Source organism: Erithacus rubecula (genome assembly GCF_903797595.1).
Source record: "Erithacus rubecula genome assembly, chromosome: 3".
In the NCBI taxonomy this organism is placed as follows: Eukaryota; Metazoa; Chordata; class Aves; order Passeriformes; family Muscicapidae; genus Erithacus; species Erithacus rubecula.
Window position 1 is genome coordinate 78183796 of NC_136689.1, and position 13610 is coordinate 78197405.

Below are 13610 nucleotides of genomic sequence, written 5' to 3' on the forward strand. Positions count from 1 at the left end.
ATTGGGTTGTTAGGCTGAACTGCTGCAGTATTGCCAGATTGTTAATCACCCATCTCCACAGCAGCAAGTTTTTTTTCTGGTGCTGTTAATGCCTCCCTTGATTCTTTCATAGGACTCTGGTTGTCTTTTAGGCATAATACTGTCTTGTTAAACTATGCTTAACTGTCTATAATGGCTGTTTCAAGCATTTTTCTCTTTCCATAATTTTTATAATGTGTTTAGGAATAGAATACAGTGCAGTGGATTAGAAAATGTGTTTGTCCAGCTTGGGTATTAATTGGGATTCTCAACACCCTGTTTCAAACCACAGATATCTCTTTTAATATTAGGCAGTCCTTTGCCTAATCTTCCTTTTACTCTGTGCTTGGGGGTATGGGGCTCAAAATGCTTGCCTAAATGTAAACCTTTGGTCTGGACATTCGGGAAGCTGTCCCAGGTCTGGACATCTAGGAAGCTGAGGACTCCAGTTAGGGTTTGTGTGCTCATTTGTGATGAGGTGAAAGGAGGGAGTGCTGCTATGCATTAAGACCCACAAGCAACATCTGTGAAGCCACTGAAGCAGGTCAAGTCTTATTTTCTGAGCTGAACTGACACACAGTGTGCAGGCACACAGTTCTTCCCTCCCACTACCCAGAGCCACATGGCTGCATCCAGAATGACAGGAGCAGCCCCCCAGTTGTACCTGTCCAGTGCCTGGCAGCGCTTTGGATGAGTGATGTGCTGGGGACCATGCAGGAGCTGTGCAGGGCTGATGGCTGGCACTGAGAAGGGAAAATCACAGCTCCAGATGCTGTGGATATGGAGGGTCTGGAGAGCTGGCAGTTTGGAGAGCAGCCAGCTGTAGAATAAAGACCAAGCAGAGTGGGTTGATGAGGTGAATCAAACTGCTCGTTAAATAATTAAGCTCCCTCAAGGAAGTACCTTTTAGTAAGAGGATGAAGAATGCTAGTGTTTGGGGGTCTTATCTGTGTTTGTTTTGATTTGCATTTTAACAGGGTTTTATTGTTCTATATTTGTGCTACAAATTAGGATGGCAAAATAAAACTTTTTAGGAATTTCAACAACCTAGATGCTTTCTGGGGAAATTTTGCCATAAAGCAAATAGTTAATAATACTGTAATGTGATCATAATAATAATAAGTAGATATAGTAGGCTATTTTTAACATGCCTTGAATGCTTCATTTTATATTGTATACAGCTCCCACTAAAAAGGGCATTCTTCCTCAAGAATTTAAAGTCTAAGGTTCTAGTCATGTAATTTGCAGTATATCAGTACATTTCTCAATCTGTATGCACTGCCAATGCAGTCGGCTGCATGGGAGCAGTCAGTCACAGGCTATGGTTTTCCTAGAGCAAAACTGAAAATTTCCTGGGAGGATCCAGTGCTCATGTTTGGTTGTTTTGTTTGTTGTTTTTTAAATTTAGCTAATATGTCTTATTTTCTTGTAAAGTTGAGGCAGCTTTCACTTTAGGAGTACAGAGCAGTGTAGGGCAGCTCCCATAACTCACTGTGATAGCCAAGTGAATACTGTTGTGATAAGTGTCTGTAAATCCCAGGTGGTTTCTGGGATATACTGTGCCTTTCCCTTAATACAGAAACAGTTATTTACAGCCAGCAACCACACTGAGTACAGAGAAATGAGTAATTCACTGAAAGTGCCTGAAGCTTCTGCCCTCAGACTGGACAGACAGAAGCTCCTAAAATATTGATCTTACTAGTAGTTCAAAAACTGCCATTAGCAAATAATTGCCAGAATTTAGTTGTACCAACTTTACTGCAGGATAAAAGTCTATGAGAAGTCATGCATTTTTTTTGCTCACAGTGGCTAATGCTGCTGAAGGCCCAGCACTCTGCATTGTTTTATGCTAACAGGCCAGTGGCAGTTTAATTTTGTCACATGTGACCTGGTGTTTTATTTGTCAGTTGTTAAATTTGCCATTGCACTTTGCTAGACTGTCATGCCAGCTTGACACCAGCTGAATGAATCCTCCCTTGGAAAGGACAAAGAGTGAGCCAGTGAGGATGGTGTCTTTCAGGATTTTCAGTGGCAGACAAAACCAAAGTAGTCCCTGTTCAGCAGTGGTGTTTATGGCCCAGCCTCATGGTCCTTCAGTTCACTCCCCTGTTTTCCTGCCTGTGTGAAAACTGTGCAGTCAAGTCCCACAAGAACCATGAGCACTTCCTTGGATACAGGGCACATATGCACAAGAAATTTTCTTTCCCAGCTGTCTAGTCAAATAATTTATGATGTGGAAGAATAAACTCTATTTATTGCTGTTGCTGTAGATAGCATCAATTATAGTACCTGAACTTGGACAGTACCCTTTGGGAATCCCCATCTTTCATCACTCAAAAGTCCACCCTGTTTACTTTTATTTTTATTCCTTTAAAAGAGATTACTTGGACATTCTTCTTTCTTCCCCCTCAGAGAAACCTGACTTGAATAAATGGTATTTCCACCATACTAATCATCTCATGCAACTACCATGTGAAAATAAAAACTACTTTGTGGGATTTTCCACTAGCTCTGAATGTATGTAGCTTAAAACATAGGAATAAAATGGATGAATTATGTCTTCTCACAGAGATTTTTGTTAATCTATCATGTATTGTAAGAGTTTTTGCTGTTCTGGAGGCGTGTGAAATGCAGCAACATCTTATTGACTCTTCTAACATTGGGTATCATAAGTTCTTCAAAACTGAATTGCTGCCAGTTAACCTAAATTAGGACTGTGCTTTGAGGAAACTGATTCCCCAGCAAGCGTGGGCGTAGCCTGTTGAGGGATGGCAGTTCTTCCTCTCTGTCCATCTGCCACCTGCCTTAGCCCACAGCCTGCTTTATTTTCAGCTGGCAAGTAAGGAGCTTCAAAACTTACAAAAGCAATCAAATGTATTTTGAAATACGTAAGTCATTGAAGCAGAAGTTTAGAAAAAGCCATCACATTGGTCATCACAGCTTTAAAAGTGAAAAAGAAAAAATTTGTTTTCTTTGTGCTATTTAGAGGTGAGATAATAATTCCAGGGCTAGTTTACCTTCCAACATAATCAGTGAAAAGTACTCAAAATAACATACATAGTAGCTTAAACTATGTGCATTCAAAAGAAAATAAGGAGTTAAGATGAGCATGATGTATGGTTAAACAGTTGGTTCCTCCATGGTCTTTTCATACAAGTGTAGGTATGATACTGATCTGTTTCCTCTGAAAAATCTACTGCAACTTACTTGGTACTACATGGTGACATGTTGTATCTCATTCTTTTTATGCACATATATATGAACGAGGGATAAAAATATTCTTTCTTACATTGACTTTTTGCTCTCTTTCATAACTTGGAAGTTATTTGTGCTGCTAAATACGTAGGAGACAAGATCTGAGTACTACTTGTACTGTGCAATATTTTGCTTTCTTCTCTGACTACTTTTCTCCTTGCCACGAGTCAGTTCACCCAGTCTCATTTGCTACCAAAATATCTCCTCTTCAGTGTGAGATAGCCAGAGTGCCACTCTGTGTGGAGCAGCATGGGAAGAGCAGACTTTGACAGCACTTTAACACTGTATGCAATGAAGAATGACTCATTTGCAAAAACGATAAGGATATTTATTGTATACATTGATGGTTAATGCTAACCACCTGAAAGTGCACGTGCTTTTCGCATATACTCATGCTGGTTTTACTCAGTTACAAAGGGAGGTGTAACCCACTTGCACCTGAGGCAATGCCCCCCAGGGGAGTTGCACTGAAGTCGGACTGAATTCTGATCCCAGCTCTGCTGCCCACCTGCATCACTGCTGCCAGCATACCCTGCTGTCTCTCTGGATTTCCTCTCCATTTGTCAAGTAATAATAATTGCAGTCATATTTTCTTTCCTGCTATGAAGGTTAGAAGGGTAAAGCTAAGCCTGTCAGTGAGTGACTTGGCTAGCATGTTGTTAAGAAACCATTTTGATGGTTTTGTGGCAGTCTTCTTTAGAAACACACACTGAGGTAGGCATGTTCCTGATCTCCCATTTGCCCTTCTGCAAGGGCATAATCTCATTGGCTAGTCCATGTCGCTGCTTCTTTGCATTTCACTTGCAGTACTTTGCAGAGGATCAAGGATTCTTGATCAAGGATCAAGAACATTGATCGTGTCATCAATGCCTACACAAAGGAGCAGCACAGATATCTTCCTTATTGCCTACAAATAATATGTGACATAAATGAAAACAGTGATCGACCAAAAGCATTCTGTTACCCTCTAAAGGCTTTCCATTTTAAAATATCCCACCCAAGTGATTTCAAGCATTATTTGGGTTTTTTTCCCCCCATAAGTTTATTTCCTGATGCTGCTCTCAGATTTCTACACAACTTTTCTTTGCCACTTCCCCTTACAACCTCACTTGGGATTCTTTTCTTTTGCAGTTAAGGGATTCTCTGACCCCATTAGCATAATCACAGTGGTGTCAGTTACCTGAATAACACTGTGCTGAAGCTGAAACACAGAGCTACAAAGATACCACGCTCTGACACTGCTACAAAGACGCTACAAAGACACTACCAGCTAAAAGCAAGAACTTCCATGCATAGCTTGGAATGTTGTCACCCTGTTGGTAGGTCATGAGGTACCATGAACTCCAGGCTATCATCTGCCTGAGTACAGAAATAAACACTACTAATAAATTGTAGTATTGAGCTAAATTGTACTTACCAGTTTCTGGCACTGGAGTTTTCACAGCCTCTTCGACTTCAGTTTATTCTGGATCCATTTTGTTTTTGAAAGACAGTGTTCAATCTCAGCATATATCTCCTGCAGAGGCCTTAAAAATATTCAACAGAATGCAAGAAGTATTAGAAGGATTGCTTGTCAGTCTTGTTCACTCGTGTCCAATTTACATGCTCCTGTATTGCACAGCAGTCTGCCACAGGCTCGTGTTCATGGTCCACTGTAAACCCCAGAAACTGCTCTCTAACACTTCCTAACTGTTTGGTCCTGATTTGTACTCCTGAAATTGGTTATTCCTGCCTAAGGACAGTGGTTTTTACTTGTCTTGACAAAATTTCATCTCTTTTTGCTGTTCATTCCTCCAGTTTCTCAACTTCAAATTCTGCCCCTGGTATATTTGTGAGAAGGAGGCAAAACCAATAATGCACTGAATAGGGTAACATTAACCTCACATCCTTAGGAAACTGGTAAAAATTTCAACAAGAAGAGAATTCAAGACTTGGCATGTTGCACTGACAATCCTATATTGGCAGCAGGAGGGAAAAATAGCGACTACAAACTTCCTCCAAAAGTTGTGTACTCCACTACAATCAGTCATAGCTGAATCTTATTTTTTCTTGATTGCTTGTGTAGCTCAAAGCTCTCCCAAGGATCTTGGAACATGAGAACTTGGTGGCTGCACCCAGATATGCTCCAGCATCTGCTGTTAGTATGTGTCTCTTCCCATTGATTTGAACTATAAAACCAGGTCTGCTGTAAGCTGAGTGCATTTCTGCTTTGCTAGATCAGGGCCTTAATCTTCAGATGAAGTGTGCACACAGGAATACAAGTAAGATGAGCTGCAAACAGATTTTCCTGCCTTCTAGTAAGGAGGGCAAACCAAGTATTTCTGGTTTTCACAGCTGTGCTGACAGGTCACAGTAGTATGTTACAAAAGTTCATTATTGATGCTTGAACAGAAAAGCATGCTTTTCATAAAGGTGCTCGTGGTAAACTTGAAGAATAAGGAGGCAATACTTTTTAGCCTTGCTTTTAGCAGAAACATTGTGTCATTTATATATATATTTGTATATTTGATAATGATTCCAGTATTTAGCAGCAGCTATTTTTGCCTGTTTGTTTGGAAGCCTCTAATGGCTTAGTCCAGTTGAGCTCATTTCATAGCTTCCCCTATCTGTGGGGCCATCTGTTATCCACTCACTTTTTTTCCTTTCCCTGATTGGTTTCACACAGGCCCTTTAGTTCACTTCAATTAGGGTAGTTTGGAGAAAATCATACTATAATCTACAGTTGTCATGTGTGTGTTGTTCCAGTCCCACCCTGCTCATCCTCCCACAATTAAATGGAAAACATTCCATGATGAAGAATGTTGTTGAATTTACCAGGCTTGGTGGAAAAAGACTCTGTGGGGATTTTCTCCAAAGCTGGAGGATTTCTGCAGGTAAGCCTATAAAACCTGCAAAAGAAGGTAATGAAAAAAATCTAAAAATAGAAAAAATTAATAGAAAAAAAGCTAAAAATGTTGACATTTTCTTTAGTCATACTTGATCTTTTATGTATATATGTGCATATATTCATGCATACACATATATGTATATATAACACTGTTGACCTTTCAAATCTATACATAAATAATATATAATTTATAAATATACATTATGTGTGTGTGTGCAATATAAAAATATCTGTCTCACTTCCTTGGGGATTTTTTCTTTAGTTTAAAAATTTCTGGCTTCCAATTTATACAGGTCATGACTGAGGCTGGAGAAGCATAAGGGGAATGAAGAGATATTAGAAAATTGCTAGAAGCCTCTTGAAATATATCTCCAGACAGATGAACCTGAAGGCCTCTTTTGCTTCTGGAAATTGTGTTGTGGGTTGGGTTTTTTTATATATAATTTCAGACTGAGCAAGAGTTAGGGAATGGTAGAACAGGGAATTACTACTGTGGGGGGGATTTTGGAAACAATAGTTCAGAAAGCAGAAGGGCAATGTCAGGCTGGAGGATCCCTGTCTCACTTCCTCTGTCATAACGAAAAGAATCCTAAGGAATTCCCTGAATTTTAAACAATTCTCATTTGAGATTGGGGTGGGCAGCCATCAAGGAATAGTTGACAAAATTCTAATGTCATCTGTGTCATTGCAACAGTGTTGCAATAAGGCCAGACCTTTGAGAAACATAGGAGCAATCTTAATTTGACACGTTACCTTTCAAAGCACAAACTCCCCTTGCTGGCTGCAGGCAACAGAGGTTTCTCTGAACTCCTCATGGCATGTTACTGCTGAGGGCTTTGTCTGAGTGCAGTAGCTCTGCTTGTCTTGTGGTGCCTTCAGTCTGAGCTTAGCACAAGCTGACATTTTCTTGTTTTATATTTTTATTTTATAGCCCCAGGGAGGAAAAATGCAGGTAAAATGTCAGCCTGGAAGCCTTTCCACTTTGGCTAGGAGCAGAGCACGGCACGGCTCGGGTTGGCAGGGGGCTCAGGAGAGTTGCTCTGTGTCCCCTGCCACTCCCTTGCAGATGGATCCCAGGTGCAGCCTGCAGCCCTGTCCTGCTGTCCTTGCCCCTGGAACAGTGCAGAATGAGAGAGAACGGAGCTGCCGATGGGAGACGGAAGGTTCACAGGATTCCTCGTGGTGTTGGTAAAGAAAACCCCCAAATAAAACGGGGGAAAGGCAGCGTGAAAGATGTGCTCCAGGTTTATAACGGGAAGGGTGTGAGGCTGTCCCCGGTGATGTAAGGACACCAGCCTGGCTCTAGGAGCTAAGGAAAGGCTTCGTGCAGCCTCTCCATTACTGAAATATCACCGCGTCCGTGCTGCTGCGCCAGCCCCGGCAGAGAGGAGGCAGATCCCGAATCGCTACCTGCAGCAGGCGTGGATGTGGCAAGGAAGAGCCAGGGTGGCGAGGCAAAGCTGTGGACTGTGTTTGTGGACAGGGAGCCCCGCCGCTCTCCCGGTGCGGCCGGTGTGCGGGACTTCGCTGCTTCCCACAGCTCCACCTGGTGTCGGGCCGCGGCAGGGAAGAGCTTCCAGAGCTGCTCCTATCCCAAACCCTCCCGCTGCCCTTCTCTCTGTGCTGAACAAAACTGCTTCCCGGGAAGGCCGGGGTGCCTGGTGAATACCCACCGCCTCCTGCCTGCTGTGGCTCTGCCCCTTGCCTCGGCAACTGACACCTTGCAGCTTTGCAGCTGCCCTGCTGGAGAGTGGATTTCTACGGAAGGATAGGTTGGCATTTGGCTCTTTTATACTAAGTATCACTTACTGGGATAAATGGGTGATGGCCTTCTCATTTATCAGTGTGACCAGGCTGTGAGCAGTGGCAAACCCCAGTGCCACCCTAAGTGTGCTGCTGTACCGCTGGCTCATGTGGTAAAACAAATGCACCAATGCAACTGATCAGGCTTGCTTTCTGTGGGCAAGTGCAGTCACAGCTAAGGGCTTTTTTAGTAACTGTGTGTTCACAGTTGCTGCCCTGCTGCCCCTGCAGATCCCAGGCTGAGGAGATGGCAGGTAGTGGGAGCTCTCTGAATCCCACCCTGCCTGGGCGACCGCACCTGAGCAACCCAATGAGGAGCCAGGGGAACCCAGGTATCAGGGAATGGGATGCTGAATCTTTAGCTCTGGGGTACGTCTGCAACCAAAATATAAAGCCTGGTTTGGAGGATGTTGCTTTTTTTATTGGTACACAGTAGCTGTTGTTTTTTTCCCTAATACTGAGTGAGGAACTGTCAGAGCAGAGATGATGCTACTATAGCTTGCACTAGTATCTGTTTCTAAATCAGTGTTTCTACCCATCTCCTCATCTGGTTCCCTATGTAGTCAGGGAAGGGCAAGACTGAGCTGAGGTATTCTGACTTTCCTGGCTGCATCTCCATTCCGGAAGATGTGTAAATATCCTTCCTCTCTCTTTAGCAGACAGGTTTAGGGTGGGAGGTATGGCTCATAGAACAGCCTCAAATCCCCCATGGTTGCCCCCCAGATGCAACCATGAAGATCTTCAGAGGGAGCCCTTTCAGCAGTAGGCTCCTGCTTATCCTGTTTCTAATCATGGCTGTACCCATTAAGACTCTGCTGCCGGAGCCAGGAATAGACCAGAGTAATCCTGGTGCCCAGCATCCTTACAGAGAGTTTTGTAATTCACAGCCATGTGTGTGTCATCTTAGCTCATTCTGACAGGCATTGCCTTGTGCAATATGTACAGGTACAATCTGCTGCCCACCCACCAAGGCAGTGTTCTCCACGAGTGCTGTAGGTGTGAGAGGCAGATCTGCCTGTTGGCTCTCAGCTAACAGAGCTTTTCCTACACTGAAGTTTGCAGCTTAAACCATGTCGGTTTAAACCAGCTCTTTTTACACAGCTTATGAATCTGTGTGTGTATTAGGTGGACTCTGGATTGATTATTGACATGCTTTGTCTTTGCTAACAGCTTTTTGCTGATGGGAGTTGAGCTGTTTGCCTCCTATGTAAGATGTCTTATTAGCGCTTCCATACTACTTCTGCTCTGGTGGGCGAGAGATAGATCAGAGGCGAGACATTTCACTGCACAGTTGTTTGATAGGCACCGAGAACAACATGTGCAAAGTTCTGCCTGAAAGTCTGGAAAGTGGAATAAACAAGTGCTCAAAGAAAATAACCTAATCCTTCATGCACACTTGCAGGGAAGAATGTGCACTGGGATGGAAGATGCACCTTGAGAAGTGGGTGAAGGTGGGTGCTTTGAGGCAAAGTGTGTGCTGGGGACAGGCAGCAGGAAGGGTCAGATCTGTAGACACACTGAGAAAAATGGTTTTCAGTGAAGGTTCTGGGTACCAGTGAACAGAATCAGAAAGACTTGGGCTTGTGCAGTTTCTGATATAACGGGTGGGGATGCCTGCAAAACCACAGGTCTGACTGGGGAGGAAATGGGGGAAAGCTTGCGAAGAAGTAACAGGATGGAAAGAAGCCTGCATCAGTGTCTGTGGTGAGTGCAGTACCTTAACTGCATTACTATAATGATTTGTGTGTCTACAGAGTCAAGAGAAACTGTCCAAGGGTAGAATTTGACATTGTAATTGAAGCATTCACAAGTGCTTGAGCACCATTTCTGATCACAAGCAAGCAGCATATCTGCTTTGTGTCTCACACAACAGGTTGAGCTTCCAAATGTGATGACACTGGGGTACAAGGACTTGTGCTGATGAAATGCTATCACTGATGAGCTCAGCAAATATGGTCATCTTGAATTATGAGTCCCTGTGAGAGCTAAAGCCACCGTGTGTTCTCTCCACTGGCAATTATTGAGCAGGATCTGTTTCTCCCCTGCACTTGCTTTCTCCTCCCTGCCCCCATGCACTTGGGAAGCTGCAGTGTGTGACCATTTGAGCATATGCCAATCTCTTCAAAGATTCTCTGTAATCCCTTATGCTAATCCTCCTAGAAGAGGAAGGATGCTTGCAGCACTTGCAGATCCACACCCAGAATATTAAGCCTGTTATAACACCTGGCCTGTCCTTGCATCTGCTGACTCGTTTCCAAGGAAATTGTTGGGCATAAGTTCCTCCTTCCTGTGGACTTACTTTGAAATGTTGCTTCAGGTAAAAGCAATATTGCTTGTTTCACATAAGACTGAGAAGAAATGGCAGCATCCAGGGGCAGCTATCATTATCCACTGCACTTAAGAGTGCTGAACATGAGAGGCCACATTTTTGAAGCAACCTCTAAGGCTGCACAAGTCTGTAGATGCAGCAAAAGTAGGTGGCTTGATCCATGTGTCCATACATTGACCACCAGCCTCACGCCAAGGATCCCCCTTAAGGGATCCACTGTGGCCCTGACAGAGATGAAGTTCCCTGGACCAGTGAAAAATGGGTACATTTAAGACATGCCCATATGATAAATGCAAGGGGAACTTGAGCACCAGCTGAAACATGCAGTTGGCACAGGACTTCTGTGTTGCTCTAAAGCTTTCCAAGGAGTGCAAGTGCTGAGACTGTGGCAAGATCTGTGCTGTTTCAGCTCCCTTGTGTGGCATTTCAAGCAGACATCAATTATAAATCAATAGCATGTCTTTAAAAGAAAACCACAGGCTCTTCTGTGCTTCCTGGCAAAGAACACAAGGAGCCCTGTGCTGTAAGGGTTTCCACATCCATGGCAAGCAGGGTATTGGCACAGCTAAGCAAAAGCAGGGGCCAAGTCACCTGCCAGAAATTGTCACTTTCCACAGTTATGGACACATTTTAGTTTAGCTAATTTCCTTCTCAGCAGTATTTGTTACAAAAGTATGGTAGAGGCTTTCGTTCTTCACAAAGATTATGTTTAATCACAACAGGTGTTAATGAAAAAGAGATTAAATAAATAATGATGCCCACCAGACCACTACCAACCAAGGAGGAAGAGGCAAGGGAGGAACCTTGGCTCCAAGCAGATGGCAGGTACTGACTTGTTAGAAAGCTCACAGCAAGGGAAGGGCAGAGAAGGGAGCAGGCAAAGAATCAAGGGTTGCAGTGCAAAAACTGTGAAGGGCTTAAAGAGAAAAAGCCATGAAGGTTCCAAAACACATGTGTTAAAACTTGAGTGTGCAAGAGGGCATTGGATTTACTTATGGTTGTTTAACAGTGAACTCCCAGCTCCAACAAGTAAGAACACCATGCTTTATCTTCAAAGATGAGGATGATACCAGCCTGATTAAACTGATCTAAATCTGATGAATCCATGAGAGATCACAGAGAGAAGAATCAATAAAGCATTAATAGAGGCTAGAGTTGCTGCCTGTAAATCAATTTGGAATTGTCCAGTGCACTGCAGTTCATAAAATACACCACAGCCTGTAATTGTGAACTTGACTAAGTTACAAAGGAATAAACATCCAGGAGCTAAGGAGCTGCAGCACGCTCTGAATGGTACACAGGTGAAGGAATAAATCAGCTGCACTGCCCTAGTAGAGAAAGCAGTGAGGTCTGAGCATTCTCTGAGTTCTCTGGTTGCCATCAGCACCTGTACTGCTCCACACTGGCACTTTGGGATGAGCTGGAGTGCAACAGAATTAGAACCTAGACAGCAAAAGATGAAAATTAAACTCTTGTAAGTGGTCTGGTAAAGGGAATTTTGGAAAATATGCCTATGGCACAAAGGATACTCCTATAAATTGGTTCTTATGTGTTAGAGAAGTTCACCTCATGTCCCTATAGATAACAAAACTGGTTCAGCTGAATTGAGGCTACAGATTTTGAATGTGGCATCTTTGCTGAAGTCTAAGAGAGTAAAAACAACACTGACCAAAAAGAAAGAAATTCAAGTGCCTGTGTGCCCCATCTTCACCAAATCTCTCCCATTTTTGCAGAGTGACTGATGCTATCAGCCTAGATATCACAACTCCTTCCCTAGAGAAAATGGAGGTTGATATGCTCCAGGGGCAAGGGAGAAGAGGTGGCAACTGCCAGAGCTGCTCTGAGATGAGTACAGTCAATCTTAGCACCAGGTGGAGACCGCACACCTTCCTGCTCAACATCCCATGCTCCTGCAGTCCAGGGGGTGAGTGTTAATGAAGCAGCTGCAGTTCAAACTCTCCTAGGGATCTGCATAGCATATGGGAGAGTCATTCCCTGCTGCAGGATAGACTGTGGTCTGCCAGGTGCTGGCTGCTTACTCCATACCCTTCACCAAGATGCAGCCATCTTGCAACTTCACCAAAAATGTTGGGGTGGAACCAGCAAAAAAATTGCCACAGCTGGAGGTCAAAAGATGTCTTTTCTATCTCCCAGGCCTTCATGGGCTGTCTGGAACCCCAAGCCAGGCTGCTTCCATTTTGGCTTTTGGGTAGTCCAAGAGGTTTCTATTCATTCTACAGCTTGTTTTGCCTTGCTCCATGGCCCTTTTCCCACCCAGAAATGTGCATGCTGAATGTGATAAGGACTGAGAAAACAAAGTTTATTTTATTTCCCTTTACCCAAAGTATGTTTTAAAAAATTAATAAATTGAGCTTTCACATTTTTTCCCTTGTTTCCAGGAGGAACTGTGAACACAATAAAATTGTAAGTAGTACTTTGAATGTAAGGAATAGAAGGAATGCTAAATATGAAAAATGTATTTCTTTCATGTTAAAGAAGAATTCAGTATACTTCTAAATAAATATTTGGCTGCAGAAAGTCTGCAACGTTTTGTTAGTAGTGGAGGAAAAAACTAAACCCATGGGATGCTCCTCTCTGTGTCAGCAATGTGGGGAAGGGATTTGCTGCTCAGGATGAGCCTCCCACTCCTCTTACACACCCATTAGAAAGGTTTGGATCTTAAGAGCAGCATGATTTCAGTATGGTTCCAACCTAGCACTCTTGGAGGTACTAAGTGACTTTGTTGGATTGGGATCATTCAATCTAGGTTAAGCTTTGTGCCCCCGGATATGGTCCTAAAGCAGGTGGTTCCTGATGTGCCAACAGCTGGAGTATCTAGAAATATAAATTCCATCAGGAGGAAGACACAAGGTGGTACATTTAAGAAGTTCTCCAGAAGCATTTTATGTTGGCTTAATGTATACACCAATTCCCCATTGTACCTTCTGCTTGTTCCCCAGTTTAGGACCGTTCTGCTGCCCTCTGAGGATATTTGGGGCTGATTTCCACAGAGACTTTCTCCATAGATCAGCGTTGTCCAGCAAGAGCATCTACAAAAGCACCACACTACTTGGCTTGAATTGCAGCTCTGCAAAGGCACCACAGGACCATATTCAAGTACCCCTGTTGCAAGGTGCTGCAGCCAGGCAGCATTCCTGCCTGAGGAAATGCAGCTGTGGAGTTTCCTCTCTCCCTCTCAGAAGGGACCATAAGACTGAGTGTGTTAAACTCACATTATTAACCAAAACGTTTGATGACAAAGTCAGAAGGCTGTTGGGCAGCAGCAGCAGAGTGCTGGGTGCAGACGAGAGTGTGCCA